The sequence below is a fragment of the Pseudophryne corroboree genome, chromosome 1 (assembly GCF_028390025.1).
Source record: "Pseudophryne corroboree isolate aPseCor3 chromosome 1, aPseCor3.hap2, whole genome shotgun sequence".
Classification (NCBI taxonomy): domain Eukaryota; kingdom Metazoa; phylum Chordata; class Amphibia; order Anura; family Myobatrachidae; genus Pseudophryne; species Pseudophryne corroboree.
In genome coordinates this window covers 566,763,980-566,782,614 of record NC_086444.1, presented here as the reverse complement: position 1 = coordinate 566,782,614, position 18,635 = coordinate 566,763,980, and positions in this window count along the sequence as shown.

Sequence of the window (18,635 nt, the reverse complement as noted above, 5' to 3'; positions counted from 1 at the left end):
ACATATATATATATATTTATATAGAGCACACACACACACACACACACATTCGTACATACATACAGTTCACAAATACATAGACAATTACACACACATACATAAATAAACAAGCAAGCACACACACACACACACACACAAAAATACATACATACTACATACCCACACTTACACATAAGGTACAGTACTACATTTATACTGTACATACCAACCCAGGGGCTTGCAGGAGACATGCAACACTAAGAAGAAGGAGGGAGCTGCTGTGGTTGAGCATGCGCAGCCAACAGCTCCCTCCGGACAATCTGTTTGTAGAGAGCTATGTAGCTCTCTGATGTTGCTGCCCCGCGATCGCGATTGCGGACGTGGCTTTTGCTGAGACGGAGACAGAGCTGTGTCCGTCTCTAAAACATTAAACTCAGGTCATCGGGGGGGTTTCCAGGTACTCGGAAACACACACACCCCCTGCATGCGCTACTGCATATATTACCAGATTTTTGTTCCCACCAGACAGATTTGACACATTGAAGTAGCAGCAATAACACTAATATGGTAATGCAGTATTAGGAATCACGTAAATTGCAAATGTAACCAGCGCTCTACTTATCCAGATACTTGGAGTATGGCAGCAATACGTGATTGGGGCTAAACCCAAAGCTTCCAGAAATAAATAAATAAATAAATAAATAAATGACGTCACAGGGGTTTCACAACTGCGCCTGAATAATGATGGTGTTAATCTTATGAGCAATAAGACAGTAAATGGGATGTAAGTATTTATTCTACTAAAGTAAATGATACAAAGCAATAATTTGCATACACGCAAACTAATGAAAAAAGAAAGAAAAGAAGAAAAATAAAAAATATATAAAAGTCTATAATGATGAATATAAACAATAAACAAAATATATAATTGCAGGGTGTGAGGTAGGTCCAATATGAGTTCTAAGTCCAAAGTCTAGTGCAATAGAGTGTGACGTCCCACCTCGTTAAAATGCACTGTTCGAATTCCAAACTATATGGGATAATATACAACGCAATCCCAATTGGGAATGGGAGCTCATGTAATCAGTTGGGACTTGGGGTTGGAGAGTCTGTTATAGATGTTAAAAGTTCCTCCTTCTTCAGAGGCAGGTTCTGGTCCGGCAGTGGTAGCAATACTAAGGGGTACCCCTGACTGGATAGTGGGGGGACAAGGTGGCCAGGGGACAAGTAAACCGTTCGCTCCGGACTCTCCGCTTGTCACCTCTGCCACGGGCGGTGGGAGGTGCCTGCATCCACAGACGTCCACCGCCTGCCGGGTCCGAGGGACGCGGTCGCGTCTCTGGGGGGAAAGTAGCGCTGGCTTCGGGACCCACAAAGGGACTGTCCGCCGCGTACCTCCCCTCTTACGGAGCTGTTACCTTACCTCCTGCGCTTGAATCCCAGCGTCCGCTTCCACTCCTGTGCTCGGTCTTCCTTGCGGCTGTTAATCGGTACTCTACTTCCTGGTCTCGCACCTCTCTGCCACGTGACTCGATCTTCCTCCGTAGTTCCTCCTGTGTCTTTGGTGTGTTTTACATGAAAGTTGATATAGAGCTCCCTGAGGAAGACCCAGGCGGGTCGACACGCATTGGAGGAAAAACACAAAGTTTCCACTTTCAAAATTAGTGTCCATTATACAACACAGCGGAGCTTCTTCGTTCTCATATGGCATCAGACTGTGACTAGTGTGACCGACATCACAGACCTGTACTGCAAACGTGCATCATTACTTTGTGGCATGCTCTGCAGAAGTGTCAGGACCTGAATCAGGCCTATGGTGCGATCAGACACTGACATACCTTGACCTTTTAGTTCAGCTTGTATCTCTGGAAGTTTTACTTGACTCTCACTATCCTTCTGTTTAATCTGGGGTCTATTGTTCTCTTACGGCCACGTTCAGAGAGGTTGGCTACAGTCCTATGGACTTTAAATATATTTTCAAGGTGCAAGATGCCGGTCGTTTTTTTAAAAGTGGCAATCACATACAAGGCATGGTATTGCCTTGTAAGTGATTGCCCCTAAAAAAAACGTCCGAGAACGGTCGACATCTCGCACTTCCGGCAATCTCAGGCATCATTACACCCAGCCCCAAAAGGGAATTTCAATTGATTGTCAGACCCTAAAAATGTATCTTCATGTGATGAGACTTAACAAGGTGCAGCAGGTACTTCTAGGTTCACTGATTGTGTGCAAAATGCCTTGGGATTAACTGACCCATGTGAATGGGACAGGTATAGCAGGTACAATTCCAACCATTATTGAATTTTTAGTTGTGGATAGAATTATCCATTAAGGGCAATACACTAAAACATGGGCTAACAAAATTTTTGTACATGGTGCAGCAGACACCTTCTGGCTTGGCACCACAGCCATATATTTCTAAATATGTTTTTCCTCTGTATGTACCTTTAGAAAAGATGTGCAAAAATGTAATATAGCTAGAAAATTACAGGAGCCAGGTGAAAGGCTTATTAGATATTGGTAATGCACTTTACCACAAAATGATGCGTGTGCTTATGCAGGTTATGGTATGGGTTATGTTGATATGGGAGCACCTCTACCCCTTGCACACCACACACCCCAAATCTAACTCTCTCTGCACATGTTACATCTGCCCCCCCTGCAGTGTACATCATTTTGCCCATTAGAGAACAATTTTGCTGCTGCAATCAGGTCTGAATTGGGGCCCAAGTCTCATAGAAAAACAGGTCTTTTTGCATAGAGTTAAACCTCCATATAATAGGATCATTGATGTTGGGGAGATGAGTGTTTTGGTGGCATTCCACAGTGTACATGTAAATTTGCATTTTGTGGAAGTAAGTCTATTAATAGAGCTGGAACAGTGACGGTCAGTTCAATATGCTGTGTGGTTGGGGTAGGGCAGCTGGGAACACTTACTTTCTATTGGGGAAAAAATAAATCACAATTTTGTGACCAGATGTAGAATAAGACAACAATTGCATGGAATAGTTTGGAAAATATTACTTATCTTTAACTAAAATCTATTCAAAGACTATTTAGATAAAAAAAAGGAAAAAAACAGCAATAAACCAGACTTTTGTTGAAGAGAATCTATTTCACCCTGTTTAACAGCAGCACTTTCTCTATACACATGAAAACATAGACTTACGAGTAGGAAAAAAGTAGAGAATAACATTTCATTTGTGATTTATTTGTAATTAATGAAAGAAGCATCTTTTGGATAATTGGTATGCCAGCATTTTATTGCATTTGATGGTTCTTATTACATATCCCTGGATTCAATTTTACTGATGCAGGGGATAAAAAAGAACTTAGTGAATTGGGACAAACAAAATGATATGCTGAGTGTTATTGCCCTGGGAGGGCAGTGTTATGTTCCGTCTTCCTCTTTCATTACCTCCAGCACTCCAGTCACGTCGGAGAAATGCTGATGTCATTGCAACCTCTGACCTCCTTGCTAAAATATGCTACTGCACATATGCGACTTCACCGCACATCCCCTACAGTGTGCTTTATAGTACGAGGACGTGCCCTGTGGCATCTCCTTCATAGTGGAAATTCTTTTAATAGAACATACATAATCCATTATACCAGTGGTTCCCAAACTTGGTGCCATGGCACCCTAGGGTGAATTGGCGCACATGTAGGGGTGCCTCAAGTTGATGGTCCAACGCTAAATCAAATTATTTATGGTCATGTGATATACTAAACCAGTGCTGGTGGCTGCAAATCATAATATATGTGGACAAGCAGAAGCACAACACTGTACACCACCACATAACTGACTCCAAGGGTGACAAGTAAACACAATTTACTTAATTTTATATTTTTCTTCTGAATATCTCAATAAGAAACCTTTGGTTTAAGGGTGCCATGTAATGCTGATACATTAGTGTGCCATGATTTAAGAAAGTTTGGGAACCACTGCACTATACAGTACTACCACCACTGTTAGTACAGATAAGAAAGCTGTGCTATTGTGCACATTCTGCATTTACTATCTACAGTATATGCTTAGCTGCATCTGTTATATGCCTGTCTGTGTATCCACATTATCCTTGTGTTACCTCCAAACTGTTCCTGCTGGTTAATAAACCACAAAACTGGTTATTGTGCTGGGCAATCCAGCTAATCTTCACTGTGCAATACTGTTATTCTGTTTTGCAATCCAGCTAAACTTGCACTGTGCAATCCTGCTAATCTGCATTGTACTATCCTTATATCCTGTTCAGTATTATGTGGATTCCTGCAAACCTGCCTGCTGCAACCTGGTACTTTTGTTACTTGTACCCTCTATCATATGCCGAGGTTCCTCCATTACTGCAGCTTGTATATCTGAAAACTCTTCCTATCTATATCTGCACAGCAATATAATGTATCTATCAGTTTTGATATTTAAACTCCTAATTCTAGTCTTTTGCTTCACTAACATTCCAGTCACCACAGATACTGTAGTCCAAGGGCATTGACCCAAATTCCAATCGTCCTTGTGCCGTGATAACAGATCAGTAGATACCCAGAATTCTGATCACCATATATTGGTTAAAAAAATACCCCAAACAACTCCCTCTCCCTAAACTGATTAAAGGGTTAGAGTTTCTGGAGTACGAGGAAAGGCTTGCTAGGTTAAATATGTATACACTAGAAAAGAGGCATCTAAGAGGAGACATTATTAATATCTTCAAATATGTAAAGGGTAATTACAAGGAGCTAGCAGCTGATTTGTTTATTAAAAGAACTCTATATAGGATGCGTTGGCACTCGCTTAGGATAGAGGAGAGGAAATTAAGTACACAACGTAGGAAAGGGTTCTTCACAGTAAGGGCAATAAAGATTTGGAACTCCCTGCTGGAGAGGGTAATAATGACAGACTCTGTAAATGTATTTAAAAGCGGATTGGACAAATTCCTAACTGGTGGATGTATCCAGGGCTATAACATTTAACATATGGACATTACATTATCTGGGAGTGGTAAGAATCATGGTTTTCATTTGGTACTAAGCCATTACTTCAGCAGGTGCATTATAATATGAACAGCGTAACACAGAATACAGGTTGAACCCGATGGGCAGTTTGCCTCTTTTCAACCTCACTGACTATGTAACTATGTAACCCTACAGTATATACATAAACGGTGATATTCAAATGAAATATCACGCCTAATCTTCTTTCTAAAGTGATCCCCGTTATCACGCATATTGCACCCAAAGTAATCAGGTTTAGCTCCATAAAGGGTTGGGCGCCTCGCTACCCAAGGGGTAGCGAGCTGAAATGATGATACCATGCCTGTTAGCAGAAACAGAACGGGTGTGTAAAGGGGTGAAAAGAATTGAATACCACCCAAACAGTTTAAATTTAAACCTCTCTTCACATTTATTCCTGGTTCTCAGATCAATCACGTTCGAGCTCAGAAGATGCCACTTATTAATGGCTAAATAAAGATGTTTTCGTTATTTCCTGGCCCCACAACATATCAATGGGACGCAAGAAGCTTTCTTGTCATATTCCCAAATTGTTAAACATGGGTAACCTGGTATCTGAACATCATTGAGGCTGATTTCATTGGACCAGGCCAGCATTAGAATGTCTAAGGCCTCTTGTGTATAATTTTATTTTAGCTTTGAATGTACATGTATGCTGATTGTACTAGTTCAGAGGGACCAATCATGCATCGGGATCCGGTCACCATACCGGCATTCGGGATGCCGGAAGTTGGAATATCGACGCCGGAATCCTGACACTGATCAGAAGGCCGACGCTGGGATCCTAACATGGTTCACAATCCCGGCACCGGAATCCTGACTGCCGGCATCCCAATGGTAAGAATGTGGGGCGAGTTAGGATCAGACAGCGGGAAGGGAGGGTTAGGGGGATAGGGATAGACTATTACCTATCATATGTCAAGATCCTGTGCATTGGGAAGCCGCTATCGGTATTCTGACCTTCGGCATCCCAAGCACCGCTATCCCCATAATATCCCCATGCATCATATCTGCACAGTGTTAACATCTCTGTAACATATGTAAAGAACAGGGCCCTCTTGTCCATTTTGTGGCGTTTTTATGAAACTTTCTGTTAATGATCTTGTGTATATCAAAAGAAAGGAATCTACTTATTACAGTAAAAAGATAATCATTAATGTATTTACAACTATGTAAAATACAGCCATATGCCTGCTTACATGGGATAACTAAATGTACACATATATTTTATTAGTACATACAGTATGTGAAAAAGTGTTATATAATATAGTAAGTTGATTTTTCATTTTGACAACATGCAGTTGAACCCAGATTTCTTTGTGTCATTGAGAAAATGCTTAACATTCTCAATTATTTCTACTCTTAAAGAAATATTTTTTCTTAGTGTACGTTAATATCTCTAAGATTTTATTGCTCTTTGTTTTCATCAGTTTTGATAAATGAACTGAGCATTTGTCATTTGCGGCAGCCCAACGGGAGCCAGTTTGGCACATACTTTTTCTACACCGGTGAATTAAGAGCATATATAATCCTGAATAATCACTCCCTTGGAATGGCTTTTATGTTTATAGTACTGTAGCTGGAACATTTTATTTCCCATACACATTGCTATTCTCTCTAACCTCAAAATCAAGGCTGTGCTGACTAAGAGTAAAGCTGTCTTCCTTGGTATCAAAGTGCAATATTTGGACTTGATTAAAAGTTCAATGAAATCTTATTTGTGTATGCGTAATGTGCCTGCACACAGGGGCGCCGGAATGTTTTTAGGTTGGGGGGGCATAGAAAAAATATATATTTTGGCGCCCCCATGGTGCCAGCCTCCTCTCCCTTTTTAGCCCCCCCACCACTGTGCGGATGAACGCTTACCTCCAGATCCACGCAGGCGACATCTCCTTTAAAAACAGCTGCTACCGCATGGTGCTGTGTCCTCCTATCTTCGTTGTGTCCTAGCCGCCGCTGGCTGTCTCTCCTTAAAGAGCCCCATACACTACAGCGACATGTCGGACCCTCATGTTGCATACGATTTCCCACTTTTCATCTGATTTATCGGCCCGAAAGGTCGAAATCGGATGAATTCGGGCACTATCGTTCTAGTGCTGTCTCTCCTTCACAGTTGCATTACTGGGAGGAGGCGTGGCCAGGCTGGGACATCCCGGGACCATAGCCACGCCTCCTCCCAGCAATGCAACTGTGAATGAGAGACAGCTGGCAGCGGCTAGGGCACAACGTATATTAGAGGACACATCACCCTACGGTAGCAGGCTGTTTTTAAAGGAGATGCCGACGGTGGGGATCCGGAGGTAAGCACTCCCCTGCGCCTCTGTTATATTTGGGGGGGCAAGCTGCCTCCTGCCCCCCCCCCTGTTCTGACGTCCCTGCCTGCACACTTACTTTATCTATGTTCACCCATCACCTAAAATGTAAGGTCTCATAACCAATGTCCTCTCCCCATTGTATTCTTTATAGAGTTATGCAAGTTTATCACTGTGATTATGTATATATGTAAAGTTATTCTTTGTATTAGTCTGTACCTTTGCAATTTATTGGATATTTTAAATCCTTGTGGCAACATACACATGAAAGATGATAATTACAATATTACTGTACTGAATGTGAATGCCCCCAATTCACCTCTCTACATGCTAGATGCCCTAAATATAATATTTGTTTAACTCAAAATCCAGGTGCAAGTTGCTTGCACACATACTATGGCACCTTGTACACAAGGCACGTTTTTACATGTTACTATGCTATGTAAATATTAGTTTAATGCATACAAGCTCACAAGGCAGCTGAGGAGGAAATATGAGAAAGGAGCTGTTAAAGGACTTTCAATTACTGATAACAATGCTCGGCTGCGCACCCATCCGCCAGTTACGGTACTCCCGACTGTTAGGATATGGGGGGGTCATTCCGAGTTGATCGTAGCTGTGCTAAATTTAGCACAGCTACGATCGTAAACTCAGACATAGGGGGGGACGCCCAGCACGGGGCTAGTCCGCCCCGCATGTCTGTCCGGCCCCCCCCGTGCAGAAGTGCAAAGGCATCGCACATCAGCGATCCCTTTGCACTTCAGGAGTAACTCCCGGCCAGCGCAGCTTTAGCGTGCTGACCGGGAGCTACTCCTCGCTCCCTGGCCCGCAGCGGCTGCGTATGACGTCAGGCCATGCCTGCGTTGGCCGGACCGCACCTACAAAATGGCGGCCAAACACAGCCGTTTCGTCCCCTCCTGCCCATCGATCGCCTCTGCCTGTCAATCAGGCAGAGGCGATCGCTGTCCTGCTACGGCCTTCGGCCGTCCCGCAGGCGCACTGCGGCGCCAGCGCATGCGCAGCAGGGACCCGTTCGCTCTGCTGCGTTAAAATGCAGCGAGCGAACGGGTGGGAATGACCCCCATGGTGCGCTCTGTGCCTGTCTCCTTCTACACAGCAGTCTAAGGGCACATCCCCTAGTGTTAATTCCCTAGTGCCAAGAGTCACTCGGAGGCGGAGCTATGTGATGTAATCCCTGCACCTCTATCTTAGAGTGAGTGAGTGAGAGAGACTGAGTCCTGGTGCGTGCAAGCATGCAGAGCTGAGACCGGGAGCGGATCTCGGCTACAGAGATTCACAGCGTTCCATTGCATGCATCATGGCTCCGAAGCTGACGCTGAGCCGGGTGCTGCATCTTCTCTAAAGCGGGAGTCAGACTGCACAGCTGTGCAGTCCCCCGTCCCTCACCACCGGAGACAACTCCTGATAAGTACCGCTACCACTGCTATTAACTTGTATGATATAAGGGCCGCTAATTGCCTATATCAGTATTACATCTGAATCACCTGTGTTCACTGAATAAACCTGCATTACTGTTTAAGTCATTAAGTGTGTGGACTGACGTCACTGCACCAGGCAATTCCAATTCACTCTGCCAACACTGACTGCATCTGTTCCTGTGCACTTCTATGGGGTACAAGGGAAAACCTGTGTTGTCATTGGATGTGTCCTCCCGCCTAATTGAATCGCCCCCACTGTGTTTTCTTTCTGCTGTTCACCAAATAAATAATGTAATATTGAAATCATCATAAACACTTATAGGGTTCATTTAGAGCAAAATGATGTGCCCCAAACGTAAGCATACATTAACAGCCACACAATTGCAGTCTAGCACGTGTATTTTTGAGTTGCATACTGTATACAGTATCTTATGTGCAGCCACATCAATATATGCTATAAGCTCCGAGTAATGATAGGACAGTGAGAGGGCAATCATCATGATAATGGCAGCTGTTTTAAATAAATGAATTCCCTTTGCCATAGCATGAGGATGCACACCAATTCTATATCCTGGGCTGGTTACCACTAAAGCAAGGCGCAATGAGTGTGGGGTCTCTCTGCAAAATCAGCAACCAGTATTAAGCTATTCCAGGCTGGGCCGGTTACATTATATCAGGAAGACACACAGCACGGGGTACCCTTGATATAATATGATACCAGTCTCTGCCTGGTAATCATTAAGCAGAATTTCCTAAGGGATTTGTGCTCAGAAGAAAATTTTGAATAGCACTGGGGCTCCTCTAGGCAATCCTTATGTTTTGCGTGCCAAGGTAATGAATTAAATATATAAAATCATTTAAGTATATTTGTGAAATGCAAACCCCAGCAAGACCTGGCAGGCACTAACTGCTTGGGCATGCTGGCGCTAGTGGATCAGCATGTCTATGGCTGCCATGGGCCACTGGGACATGTAATTCACAAAGCTACCTGTTGTAAGAAAAACATAGACAGCAATTGTTCTAATAAAACCCTCATTTACCACATGATCATGCTTCTGCTCCATCACACTGATCTGCAGCAAGACGTTTGATGGTGTGGCTATTTTATACTTGCCTACTTTTGAAAAAGCTTTTCAGAGAGATTAGGAAAACAACACCTCTGTTAGCGGAGCAGAAGAGGGTGTTTACTTTTCTGTCTGAGAGACGTATCATAAAATTATAAAATGATGTCCAACAGGAAATAAGTACCCAATGTAGTTACAGAGTTCAGTGCATATAAACTGACAATACACCTTTGTGCACAAATCACCTACAAATCACCTAGTATCCTCATGTAGCCACAAGTGTGCTGGAGAGTGGTGGCCATTTTCTTGTAGCACATATCAACACCCAGCCCAACCTTTGGAAGATTCTTAGACTATTCGGGGAGATCACCACTAGTTAAAGAAGTCTCCCTGACATTCAGGGAGAGTCTGCAAGTATGAGCTGTTTGAAGACCTTGACAGTGGTGTTGACTGAGCTATTCACTGGGAGCATAACGGATGTGTTCTCATACAGTACACTGTTGTTTAAGTCATGTGAAGTAGCTCCTCTCGATGCTCCAGGTCCCGGGCTTCTCAGCCGCGCCAAGTGTTTATCTCAGTCAAAAAAATGCAGTTCTTAGTAAAACAACTGGGAGCAACTAAACTATTACTTTAGTGTTTTAATGCTATAACTCCACATATAGCACCGGCCCATGACATAAGGAGAATCATCAGGTAACTGCTTACCTACAATATGTGTGGAAATGTGGCATATGGCTTAGATGTCACAGACAAACACTACATTGCAAATCCCAGGAGGAGTTAATGCCACCCCTTACTCCAGCCTGCTAGGAGCTGCAGTGGATGTGGGAATGAAATGCAGAGGGGTACATGCTGCTGGTGGTATCCACTGTGCTAGTGCCAGCCTAGTGCTTGTGAGGGGTATGGATTATTAGGTTGATCAGAATTAGGTCAACAGTCAGTAGGTCGTCCTCGTATGACTGACATGCGATCGACAGGGTCAAAAGGTCAACAGGGTCATTAAAATCAACATGTAAATGGCAGACACTTGAAAAGGTTGACTGGTACACATGGTGGCCACAGAAAAAGATCAACACAATTTTTTTTTAGGTGTCATTTTCTATGTTAAAGCACACATGATCCCAATTAGTGTACCATGTTCCACGTCCCCTTGCGTGGCTTGCTTCGCTCACCAAGCCTCGTGCAATGTGCCTCTTTCCACTCAGCACCAGTTGTAGACCACGTGGAGGTAAATGATGAAAAAGTTTTAAAAAAACAAACAGAAAAAAACCTGTGTCAACCATATGTGTATCGACCATTGTCATGTCAACCATTTTAACCTGTCAACCTATTGTACATGTCAACCTTAAGCACTGTCAACCTTTTATATGTTGACCTTTTGTACTTGTGACCTAATGCATGTCAACCATATGGGGTCGACCTATTAACTGCCGACTTATTGACTGTCAACATATCATCTGGAACCTGGGAGAATTGTCTGATCACTCATATTCCTGGCAGTCTCCCACTAATCCAGGTGTCTCCTGAACATTCCCACGAAAGTAGGCAACTATGTACTGTACAGCAGGGCCAGCAACAGAAATCTTGGGGCCCAGTGCAGTGATATCCCTGGGGCCCCCTCAGATGATAGATAGATATATATATATATATATATATATATATATATCCACAAGAGTCCGGGTGGCACTCACAGCTCTTGAATGTAAAAAAGAATCACAGGGATCTCCCTTCCTAGATCAACGTTTCTATTTTAATTAACCGTCTTCAGGATCTATCAACATAAAAATAGTAAAAAAACAAACATTTATACCTCACCCAGTGAAGTCCTGTCTTATCCTGCCGCTGTGCTCCGGGCGCCTGTTGGGAACCGATGATATCACCGCCAACGATGCACACTGACCTGCGTCTGCATCACTCCCTTCCCGGACACACCATTCCCCAGCAACCGCAGAACACATAATCATGTGACTTTCCCAGCACCTATAATATATATACAAAACCAGATAGTTACAGAGAGTTATGCCCAGTTTTGCTAGAAACAAAAATATCAAACAATGGCTAGTCAGAAATGACATATTACAATCAATAGATGGCAGCATGCGTTTCATAGTAATGAATTATGTGACATATCACATTCATTTCATCATTTTCATAAACAAACATATCAATGGTGTAATAAAGTCTCAGTTCAGATCTCTCTATACCCATTACTGCATAAGAATACCCATATTGACATCATAAGAAGCAATTCAGACCAAAATTCTCATTCAGCCACTGAGGGGAAACAGTGTTTAAACAATGTATCCATTTCACTTCACATTGAAGTAAAGCCCTATCTCTATCTCCCCCTCTGTTTTTCTCAACCTGGTCTATAATTTTGTACCGTAGGGTGGCTAAACCATGTTTGAATTTCCTAAAGTGGTGGGCCACAGGTTGTCCTTGGCAGCCAACTGTCCCTCGACCCCCTTCCGAATGGCCGACCTACAGATGGAGCCGCACTCATCTAGTACAGCTCCATTGCATACGTGCACTCCCGGCGTGACTAGGTGATCCGTCCGCCAAGCCCCGCCAGAGTGCACAAAGATGCTCTCCCATTCTAGTGAATGCGGCGCGTCTCCACCACGGACGTGCATGCGCCCCGGACGTAGATGCTCTCGGCGATAGGCATGGAGCCACGATTAGTTTGATTCCATCTGTATGCAGGTTCATACGTTCCTTAAACTGTCATGTGGTCTTTCTACATAGAAAAGATCACATGGACCGCGAATAAAATACACTACATGTGTTCTGGTGCAAGTCAAGACCAGTCGGATCAGAATCCGTTTCCCGGTGTGTGGGTGTGGAAACGAATCACCTTTTTCAAGGTAACTGCACGTGGTACACCCCCCCCCCCCCCCCCCCACACACACACACACTCCGGTAACACCAGGGTTTCCATGTCCAAAAATGAGTTACCATCTGCTTGTCCCTATCTTGGGAAATGTCATTTCTGACTAGCCATTGTTTGAGATTTTTGTTTCTAGCAAAACTGGGCATAACTCTCGTGTTATGGAACACTTTCAAATCAGGGTCCATAAGGACTAAAGGCCAAAGCTTTTTTGTTTCTCTCATTACAATATCAATCTGGTTGTGGAACTTCTGTACAAATGGTATTCTTGACTGTACAGTTGACTTGTCTTTTCTTGATGTTAAAGCCTCTTCCCTAGGAATGGCCAGAGCCTTGGTTTTAGCTTTTTCTAACTGCTCATAATTATAACCTCTCGCCAAGAATTGCCCAATCATTACATCTATTTCTGCCACTGTCTTGGTTATGTCATCTGAAATATGATGTACTCTTAGAAATTGTGAGAACGGAAGGCCCTCTTTGGTAGCTCTAGGGTGAAGACTGGAATAATGTAGAACATAGTTCCTGTCTATCTTTTTATGATATATGGAAGTATGTAAACAATCTTGTAACAAAATGATTGTTACATCCAAATAATGGACCTGTTCCCTACTAATGGAGTTTGTGAATTTGATGTGTTCATTTGCCGCATTGGCCACAGTCATCAAGTCATGAAATTCACTCTCCTCACCCAACCATATGACGAACAAATCATCAATATAGCGTAAAAACATTAATATTTTGAATGAAACATCAGGATTTGAAAAGAAGATTCCCCTTTCAATCTCAAACATAAAGCAGTTAGCAAATGCCGGGGCCACACAGGACCCCATGGCGCAGCCTTGCTGTTGGAGATACCACTTGTTGTCAAACAAGAAATAATTATTTTTTAGGGTCATTTCAAGTAATTGAATAAAAACTGTAACATCAGGACCTGCATAGGATGAACTATTAGACAAAAGATTTCTTGCTGTGGCTAATTTCACTTCATGGGGTATACTCGTATAAAGGTTAACTACATCTAAAGTGCATAACCAGTACATAGGCATAGGAGATGGTAATTGCTACAATTTCAGGATTAATTAGGTTGTGTCCTTTAAATAAGTGTCTTGTACTTGAATGACAGGTTGAAAGTGCATATATCAAGGTATTTCGCAATTTTATAAAAAAAATAGAGTCCCGTGCTGCTATAAAGGGATGTCCAGGGAAGGGAAGGCTAAGCAGATATTTGTGCACTTACAGAATTGTGTACAGGAGCGATGCCACAGGATGATCCTCAATCAAGGCTTTCTGCAATGAACTCGATATGATGTTATTAGATGTCTATTTTTTATTGCTTAAGTACCATATTGATTCTACATTCATGGGATAATTTTTTAGTATCGATAAATACTTTGTAAGTTCTATCAGATGACCATTTTTGAGCATGGACCCCTGATGAAGTCCGTTGGATGAAACGCGTTGGGTCGTTACCTGCAGATCTGAAGTTGCCAATTGATCATTGAGTTCAGTGAATATTTGGATCAATTATACTAATCCCACATATAAATGCTTCAAATGTTTTTAATGTCACATGTTTTTATTGTGGATGTACTCTACAAATACTGATGACACAGTAATTGTAAAACTGTGAATCATTGATTTATTACCTGATATGTAATATGTGAATAAATAAGGATTACTAAAGAGGTTGTGGTCAACTTTTGGGAATTGACACTGCTAGGCCTATAGATTTATTAATGTAAACTGTCATATCTCTTAGCTCCCTTGAGAATTCTCTCCCTCTCCCTCTCTCTCTCTCTCTCCCTCTCTCTCTCTATATATGTGTGTGTGTGTGTGTGTGTGTGTGTGTGTGTGTGTGTGTGTGTGTGTGTTTATGTAAAAGCACATTTCTTATTTATATATCTCTCCTTCCTCCCCCACACACACACCACAGTCTGTCTCCCCAATGACTCCATGCTGCATCCCCAGCTCACCCACCCCATCCCAAAACCCTGTATGCCCTCACCAATCCACTCTTACCCTGGGGAGAGACTCACCTGTGCTGCACGCCCCAGTACCCAGACCCCGGACACTGCACACCAGGTATCATGTGGCCCTCACACCCCACCAGAAGAGCTTGGCGCAGGGCATGGGAATTCTGGCCAGTGGAGCTGCTGCCATGTCCTGTAACTGCCTCCAACAGAGCTGGACCCGGAAGAGCGTGTGTGAGAGGCTCCTGTCACTGTGAGGCTGTGCCCACACCGCCTACAGCTCGCTGCCCTATTTGAACAAGATGGCTCACATCCCTGCCAGGCACTAAGTGGGATTTCCTTGGAGCCCATCTGATCCTTGGGGCCTGGTACAAGTGTCACCTTTGCCCCCCCCCCCCCCCCCTCATCGTCGGCCCTGCTGTACAGTACTGGTGCAGTGGCCATTCAGGGGCAAACACAGGAAACGTACATGAGTGTCTGTCATAAAAGTTATATATTAAAGAAATAGATAGACAGACAGACAGACAGACAGACAGACAGACAGACAGACAGACAGATAGATAGATAGATAGATAGATAGATAGATAGATAGATAAATAGATTGTTTTTGGCAAAATCATCCTCAAGTGTTTTTGTTCGGATGCGGTTTTTGGTTCGCTTTCGGATTCCTTTGAAATCGATAAAAATCACTAACCATTGATGATAGAAAAAAAAGTATCTAAAACAGCTGAAATCATGTAATTTTGACCTGTTTACATGCAATCCAAAACCTGAGTTCGGTCTTTAAATCCAAGTTCCAAACTAACAACAGACCCAAGCTGGGACTCGATTTGAATCAGAATTCCTAAGTTCTGGTGTGTTTGTATTTCAGGAAATCCAAACTGAATGATGGTCAAAACCAAATTTGTAGACAAACATAAGTCAATCCTGTCCCTCACCACATAACTGAGCCTAAGGATAGCATATAAACTTGTTTAATGTAATATTTTTTTGTAATTTTTCTATAACACTCTGTTGACCTATGGGTACCGTGAAAAAAAATGTGATACTTGAGGACGCCGTGATTCAAAAAAGTTTGGGAACCACTAATCCAGCTACTGCTCTCATGTATGACTCTAAGGACAAACTAACCAAAAACAATGTTTACTGATTAAAGAAACCCAAGCTTAGAAAACTCACGCTTGGGCCATTAAAAAAACACATGAATGTTAATTGTCCTGAAAAAAAAAAAAGATCCCAGAACAAATTAAAGGGTATTCTTAGAAAAACATAATCAATTTAAGAATGAATTCATCTATGAAATTAAATTACCAATGATTTATATTTCAGAGAGCTGTATTTTTCCATATTCACCTTTCTGAGTAATCCCTTCTTTTTTCCTGCCATATTTTCACAGATGGGACAGCTTAGGTAACGAGATTGACTAATTGCCTCTTTCATTGTGACATAGCAGCAATGCATCAGATCAAAGTGCTGAATGTTTTCTTACATAAGTAACAAACATTGTTACAGAAGGTGTGCGCTACATGTCACATCCTATACTACAGGAACCTGACTGACACTGGCAAAGGGGTGATTTATGAAAAGTCATAACAAACTAAATGTTGATTAAAAAATGATGTTCTATATATACACTGATACTTTTTATGTTAACTAAGCGTAAAACATATGTTTTTCTATATTTTCATATATATATATCTTAGACATTCCTATGGCCCACTCAGGATTCTGTATAAGATAGTTGTCAGTTACTGTACCTTATAAACAGGGGCGGATTGGGAAATAAAAGTGTCCCTGGAAAAATGTCTAAATGTGGCCTCAAATCAACTGTATAATCAAAATTCTACCTCACCCCCCCCAACATAAAATTGCACCTCACACCCAAGACATAAAATTACACCTCACCCCCCCAGCCATAAAATTATACCTCACCCGCGTAGACATAAAATTATACCTCACCCCCCAGACATAAAATTTCACCTCATCCCCCCAAACATAAAATTACACCTCTCACCCATAAAATTACACCTCACCCCCAGACATAAAATTACATCTCACCCCCCCTGACATAAAATTACACCTCACCCTCCCAGACATAAAATTACACCTCACACCCATAAAATTACACCTCACCCCCAGACATAAAATTACACCCCCCCAACATAAAATTACACCTCACCCCCGCAGACATGAAATTACATCTCAACCCCCAGACATAAAATTACGCCTCCTACCTCTTAGACATAATATTGCACCTAACACCTCAGGAGAGGAACATGCATTTAGGGGAGTACTGTACACTCATACTCACCTCTCCTACTGCAGAATGCGCACCCACCGCGGCCGCACCTTCTCTTTCTGCAAGGTCCTCCTCTTCCGGTCAGCCGGGTCGGGTGGAGCTGCTCGCTAGTTAACGGCAGCTTCAGTGCCCACAATGTATAAGCAGGTGACGTAGAGGGGGGGCGGGGCCGGCTCTCCTGATAGCGGCCAGTGGCCGCAGCGAGGCTTAAGCATGTGACGTGTGGGGGGGGATGGGGACGGCTCTCCTGATAGCGGCCACCGGCCGCAGCGAGGCTTAAGCAGGTGACATGGAGGGGGGGGGGGGCGGGCCAGCTCTCCCCATAGCGACCGCTGCCCGCAGTTATTTCATTAAACAGTTCACAGGTGACGTGGGGGGAGGGGGTGCATAGGAAAGGCGGGCCTGCACATCGATCAGCCCACCGGGGAAACTCACAGGGGTCGGAAATGGGCAATCTGGGTCTGCTTATATATACCACAGTACACTAGTCTACATTAGATGTGCCCATTCTGACTGGCCTGCATGCATCTGTGTGCCTCTGTCCAGCATCCAGTCTGATTCTATATTATTGGTTGAAAGTTCCTGGAAAACTCTGTGATGGGTGCTACTAAACTGTTCCTGCTTTCGAACACACTAGACCAGTGGTTCTCAAACATTTTGGAATCACGGCACCCTAAAGTATCAGAAATACTTTCATGGCATCCCTAGGCCTTAAATTGTAATTATATGTCATCCTTAGGGTTATTTATGTGGTGAGGGACAGGATTTGCTTCTGTTTGTCCAAGTATTTTATGATTAGCAGCCACCAGCACTGGTTTTGCATATTACATTGATCATAAATAATTTGAATTGATCCTGGACCACCAATCCAAGGTACCCCTGCAAGTGTTCCGAGGCACCCACGGCAAACCGTTTCAGAACCACTGCACTAAGCTCTATGAAAAAGAGACACAAAAAATGTTACACAATAGATTTCAAGAAAAATAGATTTCCTGTAGAATTTTGGTGGAGCCATGGCATAGACCATAAAATGGGTATAGAGAAGTTACACAAAAAAGTGAAATCTGTAAATTTGTTTGCACATTCGTTTTTTTGTCAATACGTTCAAGCAGAGCACCAGAAGTTCCCTCTATTTATAGTTGTCAGTGACATCTGAAACCAATATGACAACATTAATTTCTTGCTGCTGTGAAAAAAAAATTGTGACTGGCTAATAAACAGGCAGGCAAGGAGGAAATGAGGGTTTGAATAAAGCGGTCAGAACACTGTTAAAAGACACATTCTAATTCTCGGTTGACACAAATGAGCGATAACTTCCATGTGGTATATAGAAGTTTCTATACAGTACTAAAGTGTTTTCATTCCACTCAAATTAAGTATCATAGCATCATAGGCCTTGTTGACTCCTCTCCAAATGTAACGTTTATGGTTGTGGCCAAAAAGTTCAATTTTGGTCTCATCACTCCAAATGACTTTGTTCCAGAAGTTTTGAGGCTTGTCTCTGTGCTGTTTGGAGTATTGTAAGCGGGATGCTTTGTGGCATTTGCGTAGTAATGGCTTTCCTCTGGCGACTCGACCATGCAGCCCATTTTTCTTCAATTGCCTCCTTATTGTGCATCTTGAAACAACCACACCACTTTTTTTCAGAGAGTCCTGTATTTCAGCTGAAGTTATTTGTGGA